The 25,575-nt window shown below is 39.0% G+C and overlaps 1 long non-coding RNA gene across 2 annotated transcripts in view; it reads left to right on the top strand.

The window, feature by feature from the left end:
• LOC148216678 (uncharacterized) overlaps positions 1-25,575 on the top strand; it is a 61,766-nt gene that overhangs the window by 10,801 nt on the left and 25,390 nt on the right. Inside the window, exon 4 of one of the 2 annotated variants that reach the window (XR_015794807.1) lies at positions 1,542-1,655. This is a non-coding gene — a long non-coding RNA (uncharacterized LOC148216678). Of the gene's footprint in view, positions 1-1,541; positions 1,667-25,575 lie in introns of both variants that reach the window. The other variant, XR_015794806.1, reaches the window with a different exon arrangement.

Here is a 25,575-nt window from a genome sequence, read left to right as displayed (position 1 = left end):
GTAAAAAGGGGCCAGAAGCCTCACGTCTGGAGGGCCTGAACATAAACAGGGCATTAGGGAGAATTAAGTGACTACACCTTGAAGTCATCAAAAATTCCCAGTTGAATAAAAGATGGATTTCAAAGACTCCAAGATATCTCAAGGCCAATGTTTCTAAAAAACTCAAGAGCTGATTGGAGCTGAAGCATCTCTCTTTTTGATACACTTGAGTGAGCATTTTAAATCTCCAAAGATTGAACTATAAAGAGAAATTAGTTTATTAATAATTCACTGGTTTTAAGAAGAAAAAAAAATGTCAAAAGCATGTGCTCAGGAACAAAGATGATTTTGTTTTTCCTATTTGGAGTAGGGTAATATGCAGGAAAGTAGAGAAAGCCACGCTCAAAATTTTAATTCAGCATTGTTGTCTATCTCTCTCCTGCTTTACTCATGTAAGCATTTATTCTGACTTCCTTGCAAGCTCTGAAAGTTTTTCAAATCCCAAATGATTTATGCGAAACATTAAAAGCATGCTATCATCTTCAAGTCTTTAATAAGCTAGGACATTTTCATGGCATCATTGATATCCCATAGCTCTTAATTTTCAGTTGGGGAGTTAGACAACATTTCTACAGACTGCAAAAACATGTTGTGCACCTGAATTGGCAAGTTGTATATGTCAAATTTTAAACCTGTGAAGAATGTTGACAAAGTCAATGTTTTCTCTTTATTACCAATTGTTGGGGGAGTATTATAAAACAGCATGCATATCAATTTATACAATGACTTGTATAAGTCTACAGCATGGAGTTTTATACTATATACTAATAATGGACTTCTCCCCTGTATTTTTGTAACCTTAGCATCATCCATGCAGGAGCGACAAGACTGGAAAGTAGCAAAAGAAGCTGGAGTGGTTGCATTAAAAAATTAGTACAAATCAAATGGGGCGCATGTTAAACCAGTACAGATTGTTCAGTGAAGGTTCTGCCCTTGACTAAAGTTCTGTCTACTACTGAATCTACCCCACCCAACTAGGACAGCCCAGGGCGATGCAGCAGTGATTCTTTCTGCTGCTATTTGCCACTCTGCATTTTATTCCCACTTCTGCTAAGACTATAGGAATAAGGCCCAAAGAAGAAAAGTGCCTTTACCTTCCTGCTACTTGGGGTGGGGGGTGGGGGGGAACCACAAAGGCATCTCAAACAAAATAACTTGTAGACAATCTGGAGAGGCCAAGGTCTTCTGAGGCATGTTACCAGCATATTATCCCCAAGACCGAAATTGGAACAAAATCAAATTTAATATTTAGAATATATTAAGAACATAAAATAGCAAGAGGAAAAAAACACAGATGGTTTCAGGCTTCAGGGGAAAAAATTAGTTTGGGGGTAAGCAGGGCAAAGCTTGCAAAATAAAACTGAACTCTAACACCATTTTCTCTCCAATTACTCATTCTACTTAAAAGCCTGTGTGGTTTAGGTTCCTTTCTGTAACACAGAAAATTTCATCCCACAACTTGGGCAGGAAATCTTAGATTTCTTTATTTTTTTTCCCTACAGCCAGCTGCTGATCCTTGGGAGATTCAAAAGCACACAGGGCTCCAGCAACCCATCCACCCACCACTTGCTATCTAACATCAAGAAGAGGAGAATTACCGATCCTGGTAAAAACAGGTCACATATGAGTATGTTTTTGACTTATTGGGATTTCTAGATCTTATATTGCTGAACTGCTTGATGTACATTGGGCTTTCTTTGGACCTGCCTACTGTCTATAGGGCACCTCCACAGCCATTCAAATATCTAGATGACCTCAGGATGGTCTTTAAGTCACCACACTGGAGCTTTGAGTCCATGGCATCTTCAGAAGGGTCCGCAACGTCGAAATGACAGTCACAAGCAGGTGATCAAAGCCCTGCCCCTTTTTATCATGCATCGTACAAACAGAAAAAGGGGTGGGCTCTTCTTGTCTAGCCTTTTTGACAGGGCTGACCCTCCTTGTCAATGCACCTGCTGGGACTAGCTGTGGTTGCTTTGGGCTTTCAACAAGGAGATTCAGAGGGCGGCCTCTTCAGATGAATGACACAAGCCTAGTGCTTACAGAGGGAGAAAAAAGGAACAGGTCACCAAGGAAGAAAATATATAACTAGTTTAGATATGTATAGATGATGTCAGGAAAGCAAAAAGTCACAGTGATCTGAGGTTGGCAAGATGCTAAGAACAATAGAAAGGCCTTTTTCGGGTATGTTTAAAAAGAAGGGAAAAGAAAGCATACCAGCTGCTCAATAAAGAAGGCAAAAAGTAACAGACAATTACTGAACCCCAATTTTGATTCAGTCTTCACTGAAATAAGGATATGTATTTTACCAGGCAACTGTGAAGGGTTGGTTGAATAAGCAGGATTCTGGCTTGCATCTGACACAAACATAGTCAGGGAACTGCTGGTTTTGAATGAATTCTCATCTCCAGAACCAGATGAATTTCATCCTACTATACAATGCTACATGTACTAGTAATTGGCACTGATGAGATAAGGACAAGTCTTTTCAGGTAAATCTGATTTCATTTTTTGACTAGGTAACTTCCTTAGTAAATTGCCAGAATGCAGTGAGCATAATTTGTCTTGATTTCAGCAAAACATCTGGCAAAATACCCCTTGACATTTTGATTAAAATGCTAGTTCAATGTTAGCTAAATGGGATGACCTGAGAATTCCAGAGCTGCCTGGGAAGTTGAGAAGATACCCTGAAAGAAGACAATGGCAGCCACTCCTGTAATCTATCAATAGTTTCAGTCTTCTGTTATCCACAACCTACCCAGTTTTGTGATATCTGCAAATTTTCCTATGTCTCCACATCTGAATGATTAACAAAATTCAAAATTACCTTGATAGGTTAGAGCAGTGTTTCTCAACCTGGCAGTTTGAAGTCCACGCATCTTGAAGTTGCCAGGGTTGAGAAATACTGGGTTAGAGAAATGGGCCAAAAAAAAAACCATAAAGAAATTGAATAAAGACAAAGGTAAAAGAAAAAAAAAATCACATGCTGAGAAAGGCAATAAGGATGATCAAGAGATTGGAAACTAGATCTTATGAGGAGAGAATGAAGGAACTGGACAAATTTAGTCTCAGAAAAGCAGGCTGAGTGGGGGATATGATGGAACTTGAAGATATCTTCAGTGGTGTCATAGAGAAGAAGGCCAAGAACTACTGTTTATTATTCAAGAGTGACAAGATACAGCATCATGGTTTTAATTACAGGAAGACCCATTTTGGATGAACAAAAAAACCCCAAAAAACTTTGCAACAAGAAGAGCAATTCAATAATGGAATTAATCACAGAAGGAGGTGATGAGTCTCCTTCACTGGATATAGTTAAGCTGGATAACCATCTACCAAGGATGCTTTAATTTGATTCCTGCACTGAGTAAGCCAGGCTCTATAAGTCTAGGAGCTTAATTACAGGGTTTGCCTTATACACCGAACCATAAACTAACTGGGTTATCATACACCAACTAGCTCCCATCTGTCACATAGTTTCAAATATGTCCCAGCGTAGTTACTATCCTGATTCTATTGGCTTCTTTAGCAACAGAAGTTAAACTTCTGACTCGATTCCTAATGATAAAATAGGGGGAAAGTGAACTACTCTTGGTGTTTGGTTATTCTGTTCAGAAATAAAGGAATAGTTAAATTTATGTTCATTGAATTTGAATGAGTACTCTTCAAGAAGGAATGTTTAGTTGGGGTTTGGCCCTGTATGTGGGGATTTTGGGAGAGGAGCAGCTTCCAGACTACCACAGACAAGCATGTGAAAATTATGAAGATTCATACTGAGTCACTAGGGCAGTGTTTCTCAACTTTAGCAACTTTAAGGTATCTGGACTTCAATTCCCAGAGTTCCCCAACCAGCATGGCTGGCTGGAGAATTCTGGGAGCTGAAGTCCACATACCTTAAAGTGGCTAAGCTTGAGAAACACTGCACTAGAGCAATACAGCAATCCTAAAGTGCCCTGAGTATGTGCAGAGTCCTTGGCTTTCACTATAGGAGAGCCCCGACTTCAACTATAGGAGAAAAAGAAAAGGCTATGGCAGGGGAGGGGAGGGGGAGCTTAGGCTGGTCTTTTTAGCCTCAGCCCAGCTTACATTGTAATGGTGAACTGTGCTGCAATAGTGCCCTTGTCTGTTGAGCAGAGGAAGATGCATTTTCTACTGGAGGCTCCCACCAGCTCTTGCCCTGGAAAAAAATAAGAAAAGGCAGGGCTGTTACTAAGCTCTCCTTCAGTTGCTAGCCAGGATGCAGTTTATGTTTGTTTCTCACTTACCAATATGCCTTGGACAGATACTATTACTACTGTGGGAAGGAATCTGATGAGAAATATTGAAGGGCTCCTCCCAGTAATCAAGAGAAGATTATGAGGATGAAACAAAGGAGCATTTATAGTATTAAAGATCTGTCTAATTGTCCAGATCTTATACTCTTTCCAGAATCCTGACGCAGCTGTGATTCCCATGGGAATTTCTACTGGCTCACACCACAGGCCACTCCTAAGGTTAATCCCAGTGGAGAGAGCTTAGCCAGAAAAATCATTGCTATGTGACCATAATATACTAGTCAGTGTACATTTTTCCCTTAAAGAATTGCAGTGGAACTGTTCCCAAAATCTGAAGTGGAGAAAATTTGCAAAGGCTTCCAACAAGTCTGTTTAATAAAGAATTTCCACTTTAGATTTTCTATCAACTTTCCTATGATCTAAATCAGGGGTGGGGAAATTGTGGCCCTCCAGATGTTTTTGAACTGCAACACCCATTATCCTTCACCATTGGCCATATTTATTGGAGCTGGTGGCAGCTGCAGTTCAACAACATCTGGAGGACAATCCTTCAATGGATGCAGTACCAGTGGACTGCAAACGATGTAAGTTTAATTTCTGTGCTCTATAGGTAAGAAATATGTTTGCTAATGTGGTATAATGTTGCAATGGTATTGAAGATTACAAACTTCCAGTGGGGAATAATGTATTGCTTTATCTAGTGAACACCCACAGAATTCAGCAGCAATGCCTACAGTGCACAGTACGTCCATTCTGTTTTTGAGCACAAAATAATGATGATAATAATAGTAATAGTAATAATAATAATAATAATAATAATAATAATAATAATAATAATAATGGCAGATTAACTGCAAAATGCTGCTTATCTCTTATCAAGGACTGGTTAAAAAGCAACCAGCTGAATGGCTATTTAAAATGTAAAAATAATAACACCACTCATGTGGATAATAAAACATCCTGCTATATAAAGCAGAATTCAGTCATTGACCTTCAGATGTCCTCTTCTGAAAGTCCATCATTCATTCTCAGGAGCAACTATTTGTCCGCTGCTAATTCCATTACTAGAGATAGACTTCACATATTGGCCATTAAGTTAAACAGCTGTTCATTATGCTGCTAGAACAGAGCAGAAGCCTGGGTTTGCGTTGATACTGGCATAGGGCAGAAGCTTCTGGGTTTGGGAAATCAGAAAGGTTACGTATGATAGCCCATCTCAATCAAATCTGGGATTTATACTGGTATAAAGGCCAAGGAACTGGTATAAAGACCAATGGTACACGTTACTACAGCAGAATAATATGATTGTGTGGTCACTCAATGCCCTTCCCCCAATAGCAGCCTCAACATCCACTCACCCAAAGCAAACAAGAAATGTGGCCTGGGAGATTTGTGGAGATGCATACTGAGTCACTAGAGCGGTGTTTCTCAACTTTAGCAACTTCAAGATATGTGGACTTCAACTCCCAGAATTCCACAACCAGCATGGCTGGCTGGAGAATTCTGGGAGTTGAAGTCCACATACCTTAAAGTGGCTAAGGTTGAGAAACACTGCACTAGAGCAACACAGTAATCCTAAAGTGCCCTGAGTATGTGCAGAGTCCTTTGCCTTCACCATTGGAGAGCCCCAACTTACTTAAAAGCATCCAAGTCCTAAGAAAGGGGTTTTGGAAGCACACCTTTGTCGTGATAGTCATTTTTGACCCCTCAGCAGACTGTCGATAAAGTTTTGGGTTTCTTAACTCAGGAAGTAATAGTTCACAAGATCTGTTAAGTAGAAACGATGAAGGGAAAGTGTGTGTTTTGTACTTTACGAAACGATAACAGTGAAAGTATGCTGAAGTTTATCTCTTTCAGGCAACATTTGTAAATCTTCATACTACAGTTTTGAAAATGTCAGTAATAAATGTCTTCTAATCCAAAAGCAGGCACGCACAGACATGGACGGTTCTAGCCCTCCATTTGTTTAGTGTTACTTGAGCAGGACAGGGAACATTTAATGAACCAGTAAAACGGCTATAAATACTTTCCTTTATCCAGTTGGGCAGTTTCTTGCATTAGAACAGTTGCCCATAGCTTGTCAGTAACAGCCCAGCATATGTAGTAAATAAATTCTAAACAAAGTTCAAAGACATGGGGGGGGGGGGGTTTCCCCAAAATTCCATCATGATGACAACTAGCTATTAATGAATGATGGAGGAAATGAAAAGGCTTGCGGGGATACTACACCTGTTCATTGATGCCTCAATTTAGATAATGAACTGTGTGATAAGTAATGAACAATACAATGTATATGTGTCAACTTGCAAAATAAGTGCCTAGGAACTGAGTGAGACATATGCTTAGGTAACACTCATGTAGGTTTTAAGAGTTATTATGACCAATATAGAGCGCAGAACCCATGTGACTCATTCCTGCTTTCATCCTGGCCCAATGCAGCTGATACAAAGGAACTAGAACTGCCACCTTTTAGCAAAGCCTCATACCCTCTCCATTTTTTCACACAGCAGTCCCCTGTATGGTGTCACGGGCTGCGAACAACATATGAGCTTGATTTAGTTAGGGTGTCCATTAAAATATCCCAGGAAAGGAGGACATGTTGAAAGAAGGGAGGACAGTGATGAGAAGTGATTATTATTTTTCACCACTGAAAGCCCTTCCATCTAAACTATAATATTAAGGAGCAATGTCAGTTGTGTTCTCACCAGATCTATAGACTCTCCTGCCTCTCTATCTTCCTATCTCTCACATACATACTTTGCTGTCATATGCGCTGCCTGTTTCTTCCTCTCCTCCCCCATGATAAACACACCCATGGGATTTTGGGGTCTTTTATTAGCAGGCCCATCAGCTGTACTGGTAGCAATCTTTCAAAATTTTCACTAGTGATGCCAAGAGGGGGTGGGGGAGAGAAGATTTGGAAGCTTCTCTCAGGGCTCAGCAGTTTTACTTCTCCCACTTCCTTTCTGTCCAGGCTATTCTACTTCACCACCACACAGACTACTTGGAAGCCAACCAAGTTAGTCTCACACCTACACACAGTCTTTCTTCCTCCAAGTCTCCCACCATATGAGATTGGGAAAGTACCATATTTGGGCTGCAAAATCCAGATGACCTCTAAATGATAGCAAAGAAAGGCAGAAAACGTTCATTCTTTGATGCCAGCTGGTGCTTGTCCAGATTATTGCAGCCCATATATTGGGTGGCTAAGAAAGGTGACAGAAGGAGAGCGCAGAAAAAAGTAGACAAAAAGTGGGTCTACTAGCAGGAAGGTAAACTTGAAACCATTTGGATTGTCTGGCATAATTCCAAATGTCAGGCCACCCTATCCAGGCTATGTTGTTGTCTTTGCAGCATGTATATGCTATTCTTTTGGTGGAGAGGCTCCAAGTATAGATCCTCAAGATAATATCTAAAGAGGTAGCACAAAAGGAGAAAGGCTAAGAAAGAAAAAGGAAAATTAGAATGCTCATGTTACATGGAACAACAACTGAATCCTCATGTAATATTGCAATGATTTTAAAGCTATAAATATTTTCTCAGATAACTAAATTTATATCTTAGTTTTCATAAAAATCCACATATATTTATTTTATTAAATGCTGAGTGTGTGTCCAAACATTGCCAGAACCTCCTATTTGGTTGGATAGACAATGTGCATATATATGTTATGTATGTATGTATGTATGTATGTATACACACACACATGCACGCACACATGCACATACACATGCGCATACACAGCATATAGGATACAATCTATTAGCTTCCAAAGTAACTTCTAGATGAGAGGTCTTGGCATGTCAAGAATAGTGTAAGCATCTTGGAGTAAAGTTGGGCTTTGTTTACACATTGGTCATACTGTCCAAAGTACAGTACTTATCAGTACTGCCCATACTGTTTATAGGGAATGCTACATCTGGCATAGGTAAGACTAAGGCTGATAAACTAGTCTATATTTTCTCCATCTTCCTAAAATATGTCATATGAAAGCCTCAGTTGATCAAGTCAGATGGAAAGCAGAAGTTAATACCTATGAGCCCATCTGGAAATGACAGCAAATGAAGATTGCAATTTGGAGTGCAAGTAGAGTAAGTGGTAAAGAGGACGAGTTAACAATTCAATGGAATGAAAGAAAATTAGATATGTTGGTGTCTGTGAATCTAAGAGAAATGGAAGATGGCCAATATTGTACAGTAGAGTTGATGAACCATACAGGAAAGGAAGGCAGTGTAATTATGGATGAAAATGCTGAAATGTATGTCAAAAATATGAATTGATATTGTCTAAGGTGTAGATACTAACAAAAAAGCTAGTGGAGATGACAGTATTCCAGCTGAGTTATTTAAAATACTAAAAGATGATGCTGTTAAAGTGCTGCACTCAATATGCCAGCAAGTTTGGAAAATGCAACAGTGGCCACGGGATTGGAAAAGGTCAGTTTACGTTCCAATTCCAAAGAAGGGCAATGCCAAAGAATGCTCAAACTATCGCACAATTGCACTCATTTCACATGCTAGCAAGATTATGCTCAAAATCCTACAAGCTAGGCTTCAGCAGTATGTGAACCGAGAACTACCAGATGTACAAGCTGGGTTTCGAAGAGGCAGAGGAGCTAGAGATCAAATTGCCAGCATTCACTGGATCATGGAGAAAGCACGAGAGTTCCAGAAAAACATCTACTTCTGCTTCATTGACTATGCAAAAGCCTTCGATTGTGTAGATCACAACAAACTGTGGCAAATTCTTAAAGAGATGGGAGTACCAGACCATCTTACCTGTCTCCTGAGAAATCTGTGTGCAGGCCAAGAAGCAACAGTTAGAACCGGTCATGGAACGACCGATTGGTTCAAAATAGGGAAAGGAGTACGACAAGGCTGTATACTGTCACCCTGCTTATTTAACCTATATGCAGAGTACATCATGAGAAATGCCAGACTGGAAGAATCACAATCTGGAATTAAGATTGCAGGGAGAAACATCAACAACCTCAGATATGAAGATGATACCACCCTAATGGCAGAAAGTGAAGAAGAACTAAAGAGCCTCTTGATGAGGGTGAAAGAGGAGAGTGCAAAAGCTGGCTTGAAACTCAAAGTTAAAAAAACTAAGATCATGGCATCTGGACCCATCAATTCCTGGCAAATAGAAGGGGTACAAATGGAAGCAGTAACAGATTTCATTTATTTGGGCTCCAAGATCACCGCAGACGGAGACTGCAGCCATGAAATTAAAAGACGCTTGCTCCTTGGGAGGAAAGCTATGGCAAACCTATATAGCATATTAAAAAGCAAAGACCTCACCTTGCCAACAAAGATCCACACAGTCAAAGCTATGGTTTTTCCAGTAGTAATGTATGGCTGTGAGAGCTGGACCATAAAGAAGGCTGAGCGCCGAAGAATTGATGCCTTTGAACTGTGGTGCTGGAGAAGACTCTTAAGAGTCTCCTGGACTGCTAGAAGGTCAAACCAGTCAATCTTAAAGGAAATCAACCCTGATTGCTCATTGGAAGGATTGATAATGAAGCTCAAGCTCAAATACTTTGGTCACCTAATGCGAAGAGAGGACTCCTTGGAAAAGACCCTGATGCTGGGAAAGATTGAAGGCAAAAGGAGAAGAAGATGGCAGAGGATGAGATGGTTAGATAGCATCACTGAAGCAATGAGCATGAAACTGAGCAAACTCAGGGAGGCAGTGAAGGACAGGAAGGCCTGGCACGATATGGTTCATGGGGTCACGAAGAGTCGGACACGACTTAACGACTGAACAACAACAAGGTGTAGATGGTATGAAAGTAATAATCTATAGATTAGTGACAGTAGCATGTTATGTTCCAGTTTATACTGGAAATGGAAGAACCAGAAATGATTTTGGGGGAATGTGCAACATTCTAAATGAATGCAATCCAGGGGAGAATTAATCTGTTGGGTAACATTGATGGATGGATAGGAACAAGATGAAAGAATGCAAAAAACTGATTGGGTTATTGAGAGACACAGTAATTATAGGAATAATGACTCTTTGGAGAATATCTGCTTAGAAAAAGATATGTTTGTTTCAGATATATGAATTAAGCATAACACTATTCATATATACACATGGCAAACAAATGAACATACATTTTAGGATGAATGATTGAGAAAATTATTGAAGAATAAAGGGGTGATGTGGGGTTCTGAATGTGGGACTGATCATGAGTTAACAGTGTCAACAATGGGTTTTGAGAAAAAATGAACATGGAAGAAAAGGAAGGGACTGAAAGAAGCTAGGGTGAAAGTAGAATGTAGGAAGAAAAAGCATAATCCAGTATGAAACAAGTATTAGAAGCTACATTAGACTCCCTGCAGAATGAAGGAAAAGTGGAGATAAGGAAAAGTGGCTTAGAACAGAGTGAAAACAAATACATTATAAAGTGCCGAAGAAGTATGAAAAATAATGTTTGGTGAAACGATGAAGTAAAGGAGGCTATGGATGAGAAAAATGCATCTAAAAGAACGATTCCTGAAAAAATGAGGAAAGACCTATACTATATAATGTGTAGAGACATAAAAAAGATAACTGCATTGAGCTCAGTCAAAAAGAACAAGGGACAGTTAAGGTTACAAGGGGCAGGAAAAATGCAGAGCAATTCTGATGGGTAAAACCGTTTTGGAAGTAAGTAAAGAAGACTAAACAAGGAGCCTCTGGAAGAGTGAATAAATTAAAAAATAAGTATTGAAATGATTTGGGGTGAAACTGATGGGAGGAAATGCTAGAAAAAATACTTTAGAGAATTTATGGGAATAATAGTGAAATTTTAAAGAGTTTTTTAAAATTTTAAAGAAATGAATGCTATAAATGTCCAGTGCCCAGTGTGCATGAAGACTGCATCTGTGCGTGCCAACTGAAAGAATGATGTTTTGCTTTTTTAAAAGAAAGGGTAGTAAGAATGAATGCAAAACTATAGATGGATTTATTTTTTAAGCATGTGGCAGTATTCTGATTGAAAGGGTCCAGGAGGTAACCCTGAGTGAAAGTTGGGAAGTGCAGTGTGGCTGTTGACTAGATGTTAATCCCCAAACATTTATGAAGTTGAGTATCGTGTCCCTGAGTTGAGTATCTCAGGAGAAACATAAAGTACGTTGAATGATTTGGAATGGGTTGTTTAAGAAGGACTGCAGATGTAGTAAAACGAAAAGATAATAGATACAGGAATGTATGGGGCTTGAATGAACACAGACTGAAGAAAAAAGCAAGTGCCCAATGGGAAATTAGTACAATGAGGTGATTCAGTTATAGGAAGAGAATAAATGAGAATAAATTACAAAACAAATATATGAGAGAAGAGGGAGTCAAGAGGAAGAAGAAGACTAAGAATGTTCTGGTTGGATGGAGTTGATGAGATCCTGAAAAACAGAAAAGTGAGAAGTTTAAAAAACAAAAGGCTTATAGATGTGGTGGAAGCATGGATGTTTTGCAACGATTGAAAGATATGGAGGAGTATAGTTTGATGTAAAGTAGATTAAGTGTTTCCTTTCCTTTTTTTTAATCTTATGTCTTTAATTTCTTTGGCATGCTACTTCTTATTCCTTTTCTGGACTCTGCATAATGTTGCTTACTCTGAAGGGGGATAGCACGATGGGGAGATAGACAATAAATGGATAGATGGACAGAGAGTGAGAGGTTCTTCTTAGCAGTAAAATTCCTATCTTCTTTGTGAAATGGGCAACAGAAAGGAATGCAAATGAAGAGCAGTTGGTTCTGAATAACCTCCTCCAACATACAGCTTCAAGAAGACAGCTAAGAAACTTGAATTAAATAGCTCCAGTACAGAGCTGCAGTAAATGTTCTACAGTCGAAGGGGGTGATATTTACAGCATTCATTTCTGGGATGATAAACCTGAAAATTTCATTTCCTCAGGGAACAGGAAGTGTGGAACAAGACCTTACCTCATCATCTGAGTAAATTTCACAAAGCTCTCAGGGAAGAGAGGGGGGAAAAAAGTTCTATTTCCATAGTGCCCAAGATACCTGTGAGAAACCCTTCAGTAGAGCATGGGTAACAATACAGAGCACATTCCCACTTAAGAGTTCAGGCACTGGAGGCACAGTGCCTATGATGCTGGGAAAAAAAGATTTCCTCCATGAATTTTGGGTAATTCTAATGTAAAGGATTACTAAGGTAATGAATTCCATAGTAATGAACTGAGTGCTGTGTAAAATGCTTCCTTTTTTGTCTTGCACCGCACAGCTTCTTGCAAGATGAAGGAGAGAAATATCCTCCTCTGTTTTCTTCCAGCAGCTTTATGCATAGTTCACCATATCTGTATTACGTTTTCTTTTTTGAAAAGTTAAGAAGTCACAAATGTTATATCTTTTCCAGACAGGTGAATCTCTCTGGCCTGTTGAATGTTTCATTTGGCTAAGAGTGCTTTTTGATGTCTAAGCACTTTCATAGCCAGCACTGAAAGAGTGGACACAGGGTAGAAATGTATAAAGGTAGTTTGTATTTGGTTTCCTTCCTAATGAACCCCATGTGGAATTTGCCTTCTTCAGATCAGTTGCAGAACTGGGCCAGTGTTTTCATAAAGCCATATAGTATAGCCATCTGACTAAACTTTCAGAGTCAATCCTATCATTCAGAGCCCAAGGACTGTATGTGAAGTCAGGATTTTCATCCCACCATGCATCAGTTTACATGTGGTTATACTCAACCATATTTTTCACTTTAGTGCCCATTTGTCTAAATTGGACTGATCTTGTTTTGAGCTCTTCTTTGTCAAATTTTTAAGCCAACTGGATTACTTCACTGCAAAAATCAAATTTAAGTTATTCCATGAGAAAATAAAAAAGCCCCAGTCCCAGTTCCAGTCCAGACACACACACACACGCACACGGAATTCCACTGTTTATTCTTTTTAGATTCATTTATTTCTATTTTGTTTCCTTTTTGAAAAAAAAATCAGTTACTAGTTACTCTATCCAATGACTGCTGTTGGTCAAGAGTAAATTTTGGGAGACTTTGCCAAAACCGCAGGAAAGCCTGGCTAAATCATATCAACCAAATGACCTTCTCCCCATATTGGCCTCTCAGACAACTCCAAAATGTTAATGAGACAAGGCTTACCTTTTTATAAGCCATCTTGATTTTTATTCTGTAAGACTTTTTCTTCTATATGCTGGTTTATTTTTCCCCCTGAATAATGTTTTCCATCAGTTCAATAGAACTTAAACTATCAAGGAGCCTTTTTAAAAATGATTCTATCAGTCCCTGGATTTTATGTGGAATACTGATCATGTTGATCAAGGTTATACTGTTCAGACACTATGCAATCAAGCAGATATTCAGGGGCATCTGTGTTGGAGGGTGTGTCTGTGGGTCAAAAAAAAAATCAATATGGTAGCTGCAACTGCATGATTGATGACCTACCACTTTTTAAATGTGCAATGTGTATAAAAAAGGTGCAAAGCATCAGTCATGGTGGCATGGTTGCCATCTTGACTCTTTGACCCACCCCTGTGGAAGCAACTCCAATATTACAGTGTGCTCACACAGCACTGGCACAATAGTATGGAAAATAGCTGTTTGCCTTCATGTGGCACCACCTTCCCTGCCAAGAAGGTAGAGATCAAACCAGACAGCTCATATTCTTATAGGGTTCTTTCTTTTTCAATATTCCTTGTGTTCTGGTTTATTTTTTATTTTTTTCTCCGTCTGGAGCCTTTGTTATCAGACTGACAAACCTCTCAGGTTAATTTTACACAGCCCTATTAATCTCTATTCAGAGACATTCCTCAACAAAGTCTTGTCAATTGACACTTTATTGTGTTTGTTAGATTTATGGACCTCTCCTCATTCAGGAGCTCAACAACCCTGTGAAGTCAATTGGGCTGCGAGACAATGACCGGCCTAAAGATTCCCAGGCAGATTCCATGACTGAGGATGGACTAGAACCAGGGTTTCCCTCCACCTAGCCAACACCTTAATCACTACACAAGTTCTAGGTTTCTTTTTGCAACTGTCCTGCTGATTAAGCTGTTGGATATTTGAGCCTGCTTTTGGTTCATTTTACTACTTAGTTATCTCCATTAAAAGGCACTTTCCAAAACAATCTACATAACTGAACCATCTCATTGCATAAGAAACTGCCTGTAATTTACAGTCATTATCCTCAGAATCATTGCTGGTTAGGAGGTCCTCAAGACCCATTCTGATGGCAGCATTCTGATTGTGATACTATTAGAAAAATTCTACTTTATATGGGCAGTTGTAATCCTTTATGATACTTTGTCATTTTCTAATTTTAATGGTGTTCTCAATGTGTAATATACTTTTCCCTGCTGCATTTCTTGGTTTTATGGCAATTTTTCAGAGTGTGATAAATAATAATAAAATATCTGTGAGTTTGCAAAAAATCCCAGCAGGTTTTCTAGAACTCTACTGCACAGTGAAATTCTCAGCTGAGTATTGGTTTCAAAGAGGTTTGTTACTTCCTGTCATCTCCTACTGAGTTTATATTTAATCACAGATGTTACTGCACTAGGCCAGCCTGGGAAACTCCAGTGTGTCAACTGAATAGCAAAAATGAGAAGACATCCTGTTCTGCTGTTTCTCAACTGCAGGTTAATTTGGAGTTTAATGGGGATTGGAGTTGCAGCACTCACATAAACCTATGGTGTAATCTAAGTTACTTGTCCTGAATTATTTTCATAGACAGAGTGAAAGATGGTCACGGAGGTGCAAATTTTCTTTGGAACAGTTAAAGTATTATAGTTGTGTATGATATTAGGGTTGGGCAGTCCTTCTAACTCATTCTTCAAAAGGTCCTTCACTCATCATAGATGAGTATGATAGCTAGATGATGATGATGATGATGATGATGATGATGATGATGATGATAGATAGATAGATAGATAGATAGATAGATAGATAGATAGATAGATAGATATTGTGTGTGTGTGTGTGTGTAATTTTTCTGTACAAGATCATCATGTGTGGCAGGGGTTAAAAAGGTCAAGATGGCAGTAATCAAAGCCCCATCCCTTTTTTACCTGTGACAATGTCTTAAAAAGGGGGTAGGTCTTCTATTGTGCTATTGTGGCCACCATTTTGACTATTTTCTACCTCACCTGTGGACGACCATGTGCCCACACACCTAAAAGCAGCTACCATGTGATCCCATAAAAAAAATCTGTCTGTCTATCATCTCTCTCTGTCGCTCTATTTTTATTGTTGCTATGTGTGCATGTGGGTTAATCTTGAGAACCAGAAACCTAGTTAAAACCCAAAACATATATACATGTTTCTTTTCTTTTTTTAAAATGAAATGTGCTTTCATAATATATAATGAATGTGACTGCCGCGCCCTGTTTGACATGGATGCAGGTCTTTTCTTTCATGAAATCATCATTTATCCTTTTTATTTTAATCCAGCCAAACTGCTCAAATGCTAGGCCCAAAGCAAGCAAGCAAGCAAGCAAGAGGTTAGTTTTCCCTGCCTTGCCGTGGATTAATGTTTGCAACTTTTCTTCCAAATCTTTTCAGGCAGGACATTTTTCAGCTGTGCTCTTGGCATGAGTAGCTTGTTGGCATGTCATATCATAAGATATATTCTTCCTTGGCTTCACACATGAGGGAATTTACATGTGCAACTCCTATTAGTGCTGAGATACTTCTGAATTAGCAAATGTTTATGTTATATTTGACTCAGTATTCTTTCTGCAAAGGGAGGGCTTGAAAGAATGGAATCCAATCTACAAATATCTCCAGCTCTATATTGGCTAGAGCATTTCATTAAAGCACACATAATCTAATTCATCAGTCCTGTGATAAATCAAATAGATTCAAGTATTTTACTTTAAAATATATACAAGCACTCCAAGATGCATGTATGAACTATCTCTGAATAGCTTCAGTTGAGTTGTGCACAGCTAATGCCAATAGTTTGATGTGAGGAAGAAACTCTGGGCATAAATGCCAGAAAAGGGAGGAACCTGGTAGTTTTGGAAAAGCTGGTTTCCAAATGGTTTCCTGCCCAACTTTAAGCAGGTCCAAACTTTTGGGAATGTTTGCATCCCAGTTTCAAAGTTAATCAGTGGACCATGGGAACTGGGCTGGATTTTGTGACCAGTGTTCAAGAGGTTCTGGGGTTTGGGGAATCTTGTTTCATACATTTACTAGTTCAGAAATATTATAAGATGAAACAATACAATAGTCTCTTTGGATGTCTTAAGAGTATTAGAAATTCTGGATGATGTTCCATTGGTTCGCAAGGAATATGTTTATAATTTAATTTTCAGGGCTAAATGGCCATGTACTTTATCTGTTGGAGGTTATTTAAGAATCATATGAACCCATTAAACTAGCATATTATGTTAAATAAAGGGAAGAGATGAAACAAAGATTATTGATTGAAAAACAGAATCTTTTTATTTGGTGAAAGTTCTTCAGTCCAGACTGATCTGAGTTACACACTCAAATATTATATTATGTTATAAGTGACATAAGTTAATGTCAGAAGGTGTAAGTTTAAGTCTTCACCTAGAATTCTATAGAAGAAATCTGTATATTATTAACTAAAACAATGAAAACTAAAAACATGTGCACACATTTAAACAAAACTTCTAGCCTTCTATCCTCTTCTTGGATACCGAGTTCTGAGGGCTGTGGGCCCTTTCCCCACTCCTGTTTAATAGCATAGGGTGAGGTGGTGCCCGTATGGAGATGATTCCCAGCTACACATCCATACCTCTGGATGAACCAGTTATATAGTGGAAGTCCTGATCTGGTTTCTGGATGTGGAAAAAGGTAGTCTGAATCCTAGCAAGACCAAGTAGCTGTGGAATCTAGACCCTAATGAATCCGGAATATTCTACATTTAATTCTAGATGGGTCACACTCCTCTGTATAGAGTTGGCTTGCAATTTAGGGGTCCTCCTGAACTCATGGCTCATGCTGAACCATCAGGCAGAAGCCATGCCCAGGAGAACCTATATACAATTACATTGGGTGCCCCAACTTCAGTGATTTCTGGATCAAGAACTTTATACACAGTCATTCATGCCTTGTCACCTTGCAACTGGACTATTGCTATTTATCCTACATGGTCTGCCATTGAAGACCTTTTGGAAGCTTCAATTGATACACAGCTACCTGCATAGTTATAGACACAATTAAATTTGCCCAAATAACATTGCTAATTTGGGAGCTTCATTGGCTGGATGTAATTCAAGAGACTGGTTGTCACCCTTAAAGCTCTTCATGGTTCAGGTCCTGGATACCTACAAGACTGCCTTTTCTGTATGGACACTGTCTGCCCCCTTCTGGCTGAGAGTCTATGGGGACTCTAGGAATAAGCCCTTTTGGTGATGCCTCCCCCCTCCCGCTTATTTGGAGCAGCGTATCCCTGGATATCTTTATATATTTCCTCCACAGGACCACAAAGACCTAGCTCTTTAGGAATGCATATGGGGATACAAAGGTTTAGCCTACCCACATAAGATGGTGCTGTCATGGTATATTATTGGTATCTATAGGCTGCATATTTTTAACACTTGTGTAGTGTTTGGTAAGCTACTTAGAGCCTGTGGGATTTTTAGTGTCACTTTTAGAAGATTTAGTAATAAAGGTACAGTGCCACTACAATAATCTTTGCTCTTGAGAAATGCCATGAGACAAAGGGATTTGAATTGCTTCCTTACACATCTTAAATTCTATCTGTGAGAACATTTATTCAAGATCAAACTTCTCAGACAGCAGATTTTTCACTAGCTTTCCTTTTTCCATGATTTCATATTCACGCAGCATGCATGATTCTGTTCAATAACAACTGAATTGGCAAGTATCCTCAAATTTCTCTATCATTTAAGTGATCCTAAGCAAGCATTGGCCTCTATAATAAACAGACTCCCCATGTATGCTGGAATGAAGACACGGTAAATCTATTTAACAATCAATCCCAACTTTAATTTAATACATAAAAACCTGCAATGCTCATATCCTTAACTCCATCTTGTCCTTGCAGTTTCCCTTCCCTAAAGCAATATGATATGCTTGTGTGTAACACCCATGCAGTGGTGCTTAAAAGTTTGTGAATTCTTTTGAATTTTCAATATTTCTACATAAATATGACTTAAAATGTGATCTGTTCTCCACACAAGTCCTAAAACGAGATAAAGAGAACCCAATTAAACAATTCAAAAATATTATTCTTTTTCATTGATTTATTGAGGAAAATGATCCAAAGCTACACATTTGTGTGTGGCAAAAGTATGTGAATTTCTAGGATTATCAGTTCATTTGAAGGGGAAATTAGAGTCAGGTGTCTCAATCAGTGGGATGATAATCAGGTGTGAGGGTGGGAGATACCTGATCCAATGATGGAGGGGCTGGCGTATACCTATTTATCTAGCTAATCAATATTTTCACTCATGTAAGCAATCAGTTCAGCCTTTGACTATCAGGCCATCCAGGCCACAGGTTTCCGTTCCAAAACTGAAATCAAAAACCAAAAACTATTTTTCCCTTTGAGGCACAGCCTTTCCTATATCTGCATAGCAATAAGTAAGAGCAACTTGTGCTTAACCAAGCAAATTGCAAACAAATTGCAAACCAGTTGTTTAGCCTTTATACAGAACCTCCATCCCAAGCATGCATGTATCCTGATGTTCAATTTTTAAAATAGTCGCTTTCAAGCCTGCTTTTAAAAAACAAAAGAACAAAGCAAACTTTGATCATATTTTAGATAAAGAATCTGGTATAATGATTTAATTTAGACCGAACATGTTATTTAATGTAGGCTGTGCCATTTTATTATTAAAACCATATTTTCGAGATTTTGCAGCTATGTCAGCTCAATATGGCAAACAGACCAGGAATTCCCAATATGATTCTGACATTTTACATTGGATCAAGTGCAGTCGCAAATTCTTTGTACTTCACTTGAGAATAAATTGGATATGTAGAATTACTGTCCTACTACAGTTCATTGTGAGGATGACATTTGACCCATCCAATACTTTCTGGTTTAACACAGGGAAAGATCAAGCAAGTTGCCTAAGCTCTTACAAAACATTTGTGACAGAAATACTGTCATCTGTGGAATAATATATAATTATAACATGGCTAATATGCTCACTGTTGAGATCATAAGGTTCAAGTAGGCTTCATCCCACACTTGGGATATCTCCAAGCTATACACACCACACACACCCCCATGACTTCATCAATTCCCATGAAAGATAGCAGGGTCAAGAGGTGTGCCTTGTCTGAGGAAATTTGGAAGCTGATGCAACTTTTCCAAAAATACTCCAATTTCTAACATGCCTCTATGTTTCTTATTCTTATTATTCACATCACGCTCACTTTCACCATTATCCCCCTTTTCTATTTAGTCCTGAGACTATTCGAATGATGAGAATGCCAAAGAACTAAAACCAAAAGGAGAAATGGCAGTGTTATGAGCTTCTGCTTTCCACCAAAAAAAAAAAATAATAATAACCTTTAATAGCAGAAATGGGGAGCAAGTTCATTTATACATATTTGAAAGGTAAATGGATCTGAGTTCACACAAGCTGCGTTTGAAAGTTTTCCCCAGTGTGGGAATCTCTGGCTTTGCCCCTCCGTTCAAAGCCTTTCGTTCACTTACATGCGTCCTTCTTCAGTTACTCTTTCATGCAAAAACTGTATAAGCCCAGGAGCAGTTATGATGCTGCCCACATGGGATTCTGGCAACCCTGTGAATACCTTGTTTGTCTCATTTTAGAGTTATATTTGGAGGTAGGCCCAGGAGGTAAAATTCTCATGCATTATGCATTTATTATTCCAAGTGCAGTAGCACCTAAGGACCCCAAGCAGGCCTCAGGGCCTCATGAGAGCAGGCAGCGTAAAGATGATATACACAAAGGTACTCCCTGCCCTAGAGAAAACATATTCTAATATTTAAAGAGTGTGTGTCAAACAAATAAAACAGAGGCGGAGAGGATGGGAAGGACAACCGTACAGTATGGATTCCACATCACAGGCTAATCTCTTTGGATCTCTGCTTTCTTACCTCATAGGTCCTCCAGTTGTGAGCTCAAAGTGAACCTCACCTCTTTGCCTTATGCGTATGCATCGGAGGATAAGGTTCAGACCATCAATTGCGTTTGATGAAATAAAATGGAAAGAGGGCACCTGGAATGATATAGTCAGACACAGCCACAATTTAAATACATGGGAAACGTTGAGAGAGAGAGGGAAAGCTACTGTTCAGCTGACATAAGAGCCAATGTGCTATAGGGTTAAGGTGCAGGGAGACCCTGATTCTAGTCAATGCTCTAGCCTGCAAGCTGACTAGGTGACTTTGGGCCAGTCACTCTTTCTCAGCCCAAGGGTTGCTCTGTGTGTATGTGGGGGGAGGGGGGGACAAATAGGAGGAGCGAGCACTATACATGCTGCCTTCTTCTTGAACTGAAAAAGCTGGAGAAGAACCCTAGGCTCTTGATTCTGAGTCACCTTCCCATGCCAGCATCACCTTAGGAGTCACGGAAAAACTTCTTCCATATGGACTGGAGCTTCCCATGTTTTGTCTTGCAATGCAGGAACAACAGTTCTGTAGTGGCTCTCATATAACAAGAGGCACCTTGTTTTCCTTCATTTCCCACAACTCCATTTTTGTAACTCTGACCTAAGCCTGCAGGCAATCAGCTATTCAGCAATATTTTGGTATTGCATGGTCTCCTTAAGAATGGGGCCACAGGTGCCATTCGAGTGCATTTAGGATCTCAGTCACAAATGTTACATTTATAGGCATTTAGTACAAACTATTATGACATTGTCATGCAAATGATAAAACATGCAACTGACCCAAATATATAATTCATTCCATTTGTATGGCAATGTTATGACATGTGTGATGTCACTTGCCTTGCCCCCCATGGATGCCCATAACTATTCTATAAGCTGCCTACACTCAAAAAATTCTGCACCTGGGGGTGATATGGCAGATTGGTTTGTCAGTGGGTCCAGGGATGAGCAAATTCACCTTACAGTCCCTTGTCAGCCGAATCTCTGTAACAATTTCTCACCTGTAGAATGAGCATTAGGAAATTGTTGTGTGGAAGTAATAAGATAAAAACTGAAAACTCACTTTGTGTATCTCTTGGATAATAAATGTTAAAAATTATGGTTTCTGTTTTGTAGCTCTGAAGAGAAGGAAAGTAAAGTCATTCTGAAGAAAGTGATTTTCATTAAGGAGAATTTCACCAAATAAACTATTGTGAAATACATATTAAAAGAGGAAGAGTCTCTTCCAGAGGAGACTAACATTAGAACCTCAGTTATTCAGTAGCATCTTTTGACTATTGGTCCACAGATCTGCACAATATTTAATATTTATCTGGCATATATTTTTATTTTGCTAAATGCCCCAAAGAGGACAAATACAGGAACCCTTGTGGTTTGTTCATAAACTAAATGCCAACCAAGCGTGGAAAGATTTTATCTTCTTATTTTCCACTGTCCTGAACTGGAAGTCAGTAATATCTTTGCATTCCTCCACAAGTGCAATAAATATATGAAGAATGGCAAGACTAACACTGCAATATAAATTGCCTATAATCATGGAATAATATGTCCAGCTTTTGATGAGACCCCTCCTATGCAGCTCTTAGACACTTCCAGATAGATCCTTTTCAGTTGCCTTGTTTACCATGAAGATCTTAGAATGGAGCCATTGGTTTTAGTTTCAGCCATCCATGAAGTAAGTGAAGAAAGAGGTAGAAATAATGGTACTCTTGATTGTTGTAAAATCAATCCATATGTGAAATGGCCCACACTGGTAATCAGGACGCACTAGAACTGAATTCACACCTAATGCTATAATATTTATACACAGACACACATACACGTGTGTGTGTGTGTGTGTGTGTGTGTGTGTGTAAAAAATGTATCATGCCCCGAATGAGTCATAATGGCCCAGTTTACACATAGTGCTAAGCTTAATAGCTGCAATCAGCAGCCATGGTCAGAGGTGCCTCTGATGATGACATCATCACTTTTGGCAGCTTTCTGTGAGTGCCGAGTGAGGTAATGTCCCCAATATTAAATCTGACAGCAAGATTAATAATGATGGATTTCCTGACTTCTGCTTTGGGATTTAAACTGGTACTCTATTCCTTTCATCTAGAATTGCTGAGAGATCATCGTAATATTAACTTGGTCACTAATGCATTCTCCACCAACAGGGCATCTGAGACCTCCTACTTCACGTGTACTATAAGTGGCATTGCAACAAGGCAGAAATCTAGGTTACAGAGAACTAATTCTGACACTGGGCAAGAGTTAGTACTTTTTCAGCAGTGGCTGATAGTTGGGTGGGCAGTGGCAGGCTGTAAGATGCCTCTGTACCATACTGCTTTGGCTTCCGAAGGCTCCTGACTTTACCTAGTGATGCTAGTTGATAACAAAAACCATAACTGTTCCTGAGGGGCTGCTGCTGGGCTAACTGCTTGGCCCTGCAAAGTCTCTCATCATTTCAATCATTTACAGCAAAGCCTAGTGCACAATAGGTGGCTTAGCCTAGGAAGTGGTGTGTCCCTGAAGCAGGTTGCAACTGTTTTTACATTTACTGTTTGCTTACCTTAGTATTATACTTCAACCTGTTCTCAGTCTTTGAAGCAACAGAATTTATACATGGCAATGCACTCACAAACATTGGCACCTGGAACAATATTTGAAAAAGGACAGCAACAGCAAAATAAAAATGAATCACATTGTATCTGATCATGCCTGTAGGCCAGTACAATACGTAAGCCGATGGACAACATTCTCAGTCTCCCCTGCAGCTATCATGTCTCCCACAAATGTGCTCCAGTGGGTCTGGGAGAATCAGCTCAAGGAGATTTGGAAGGGGAACGCTAACTTCTGCCTGTGGCTAAAGATGCATTAAAACGTATTTACAGTCAGCAACAGAAACGTACTTAGACGGTTCTAATCCCTATATAAATCCTACCTGTTAGTGCTTTTAATCAGCATCCTAAATCAGAATGCTATATGAATTCATACGTGAAGTGATCCCCAATCATAATAGCCAACTCAATTCCTCTCATTGTTTAGGCCTCTAAAAAAAGGGAATAGGTATCTAAGCCTAATAAGTTTAAGTTTAATAGGCACTAAGGACTCTATAGTTGAAAGTCAGTACTTTGAATTATGCCTGAAAACAAACTTCAGTCACTACTGAATTTCTTTACATTCTTGGGCACTGGTTAATTACAAACCCCCACGCATGGGTTTACAAATGTGCAAAACTCATCACTACTGAATGACTGATGAAATAATCAGACAACCAGCTTGAATAAAGATTGACTCAAGCTCATGCACTTCTGTGCATCGACCCACCCGCAGATCCAGTGGCTTCTATGCCCCATATCTTTGTCTTTCTGAGCAAAGAGGTCTTGCTTAAACCAAGCTGAAGAAATGGAAATCTGAAATCATGAGGGAAGAAATGAGCAAACCTTGGGTCATTGTTTAATTTGCTAAAAGAACAGCTCCTCCTAAGATTCCTTCTGCCATCTGCCAATGATGACAAAACAGTGAAAGAGAAAGACAAATATGTGCTGGAGATGGAGCACAGCTGTTGCAAGGGTTGTGCCTGAAAAGCCAGCATTAATAGTAGCAGTATGCTCATGGTACACTCAGCCGATCGCTACTGCGTCCAGCACCTCACAGTTATTCCTTTGCTTCTTCTCCCTGAAAACATTTAACAAAGTAAAACTTTCTGCTGTGAACGTTTATTACACTTAAGGGTACCTAAGCAGTTGTATTAATTAGTGGATTTACACCTAAGTTTATGAAAACCAAGTGATTAACCAAAAGAGGAAGATCACTCTCCATATTTCCCCTATGAATGTGGATATCTATCAAGTTTTTTTCCAAGCTATTATTCCTTTAGACCTCTTCACTGCTTCAAAGCTAATCGGCTCTCTATTTTACCATTGAGATTAGCAGTGTAAAATAGTTTAGGCATACCCACTGGCTAAATATTGGATGGTCATAATGCAAGAGTGTAATTCTTCATTTAGCCTTCTATTTCCCCAGCCACTCTTCTCAGTGTAGGCTTCCTTTCCAAGATCTGCAAATTATATCTTATACTGCTTACTTCTAATTGTCTGTCTGAACCTTGCACACATCCAGATTTAGGTTTTATTTTAAAAAGATGCTTTTAAATAAATTAGCACTCCTAGTCATAATCCTAGTGTGACCTGAAGGTTTCATGACACTTAATGAGCTTAATTAAAATGTCAATCTCTGTCCAAATTCCATTTTAAGATTGTGAGTAAATTCAGCATAGCTACTCTACATCATCATCACTTCGTTAACATATATCCTGAGAAAGGGATGTGGAGAAACCAGGTATTTGCACTCTATTGTTAGGACAGTTTGGTTGGCCTAACACAGCTCTTGTTCAATTTGGATTTAATATTTTAATGGCAAATGGGGTTTATGGTAGAACTTCTAGAACTTAGAACGTGGCCCAGATAGTGAAGGTTCTGGTCTTTTAGCAAAATAAAAATAATAACAACAACAATCTTGATAACAATAATAAAATTAACAATTAGATGAATAAAAAGTGGCCTATGTAACACTAATTTTTAAAAGGGGATCAAAAGGGGGGTGGTCCATGAAAGTACAAACCGGTCTGATTAGCACTGATCTGAGTAATTAAGATGGGAAATTGTCAAACACAACTACCTTGGTCTTTGATATATTGATTTTCAGGTTCGTAATCCTTGTTGTATCATACACTTGATCTAACATTCTCTGCAAACTATTCAGATTCTCAACCAATAACACAGCATCATGTGCATACCAAAGTGTGCTTACATTCATGTCCCAACCAACAAATCTTTAGTGTTGTCACAGATATTCCTTATAATTTATCCATAATTGAAGGAATTTCCCACATATTTGCCTTACTCCCTGCTCAGTGTTAACCCATTTGCCAAGCATTTCATTAATTTTTCACATGCTTTGCATCTAACATATACCCCTCAACAACCAACCATCAACTGATACACACACAAAACATTCAATAACTCACGCCAATTTAGGCATTTTTCTTAACTCTATAAAAATACAAGAAACAGTCTTCCTCACAGTGATATATTTTTGATGATCTGCTAAATAGCAAAAAAACCTGATCTGCAGACTCCTTGCAATTTTAGTATTCTCTTTTGTTATCCTTCCTTTTGTATAAAAGAGCAACAATGTCATTTTTCCAATTGTCACGCATAGATGCAATCT

This window comes from Python bivittatus, unplaced genomic scaffold, assembly GCF_059951505.1.
Source record: "Python bivittatus isolate LINGU-HERP-01145 unplaced genomic scaffold, Pbiv_v1 ctg000080_np1212, whole genome shotgun sequence".
Taxonomy (NCBI): Eukaryota; Metazoa; Chordata; class Lepidosauria; order Squamata; family Pythonidae; genus Python; species Python bivittatus.
This window is presented reverse-complemented; position numbering and strand designations above follow the sequence as displayed.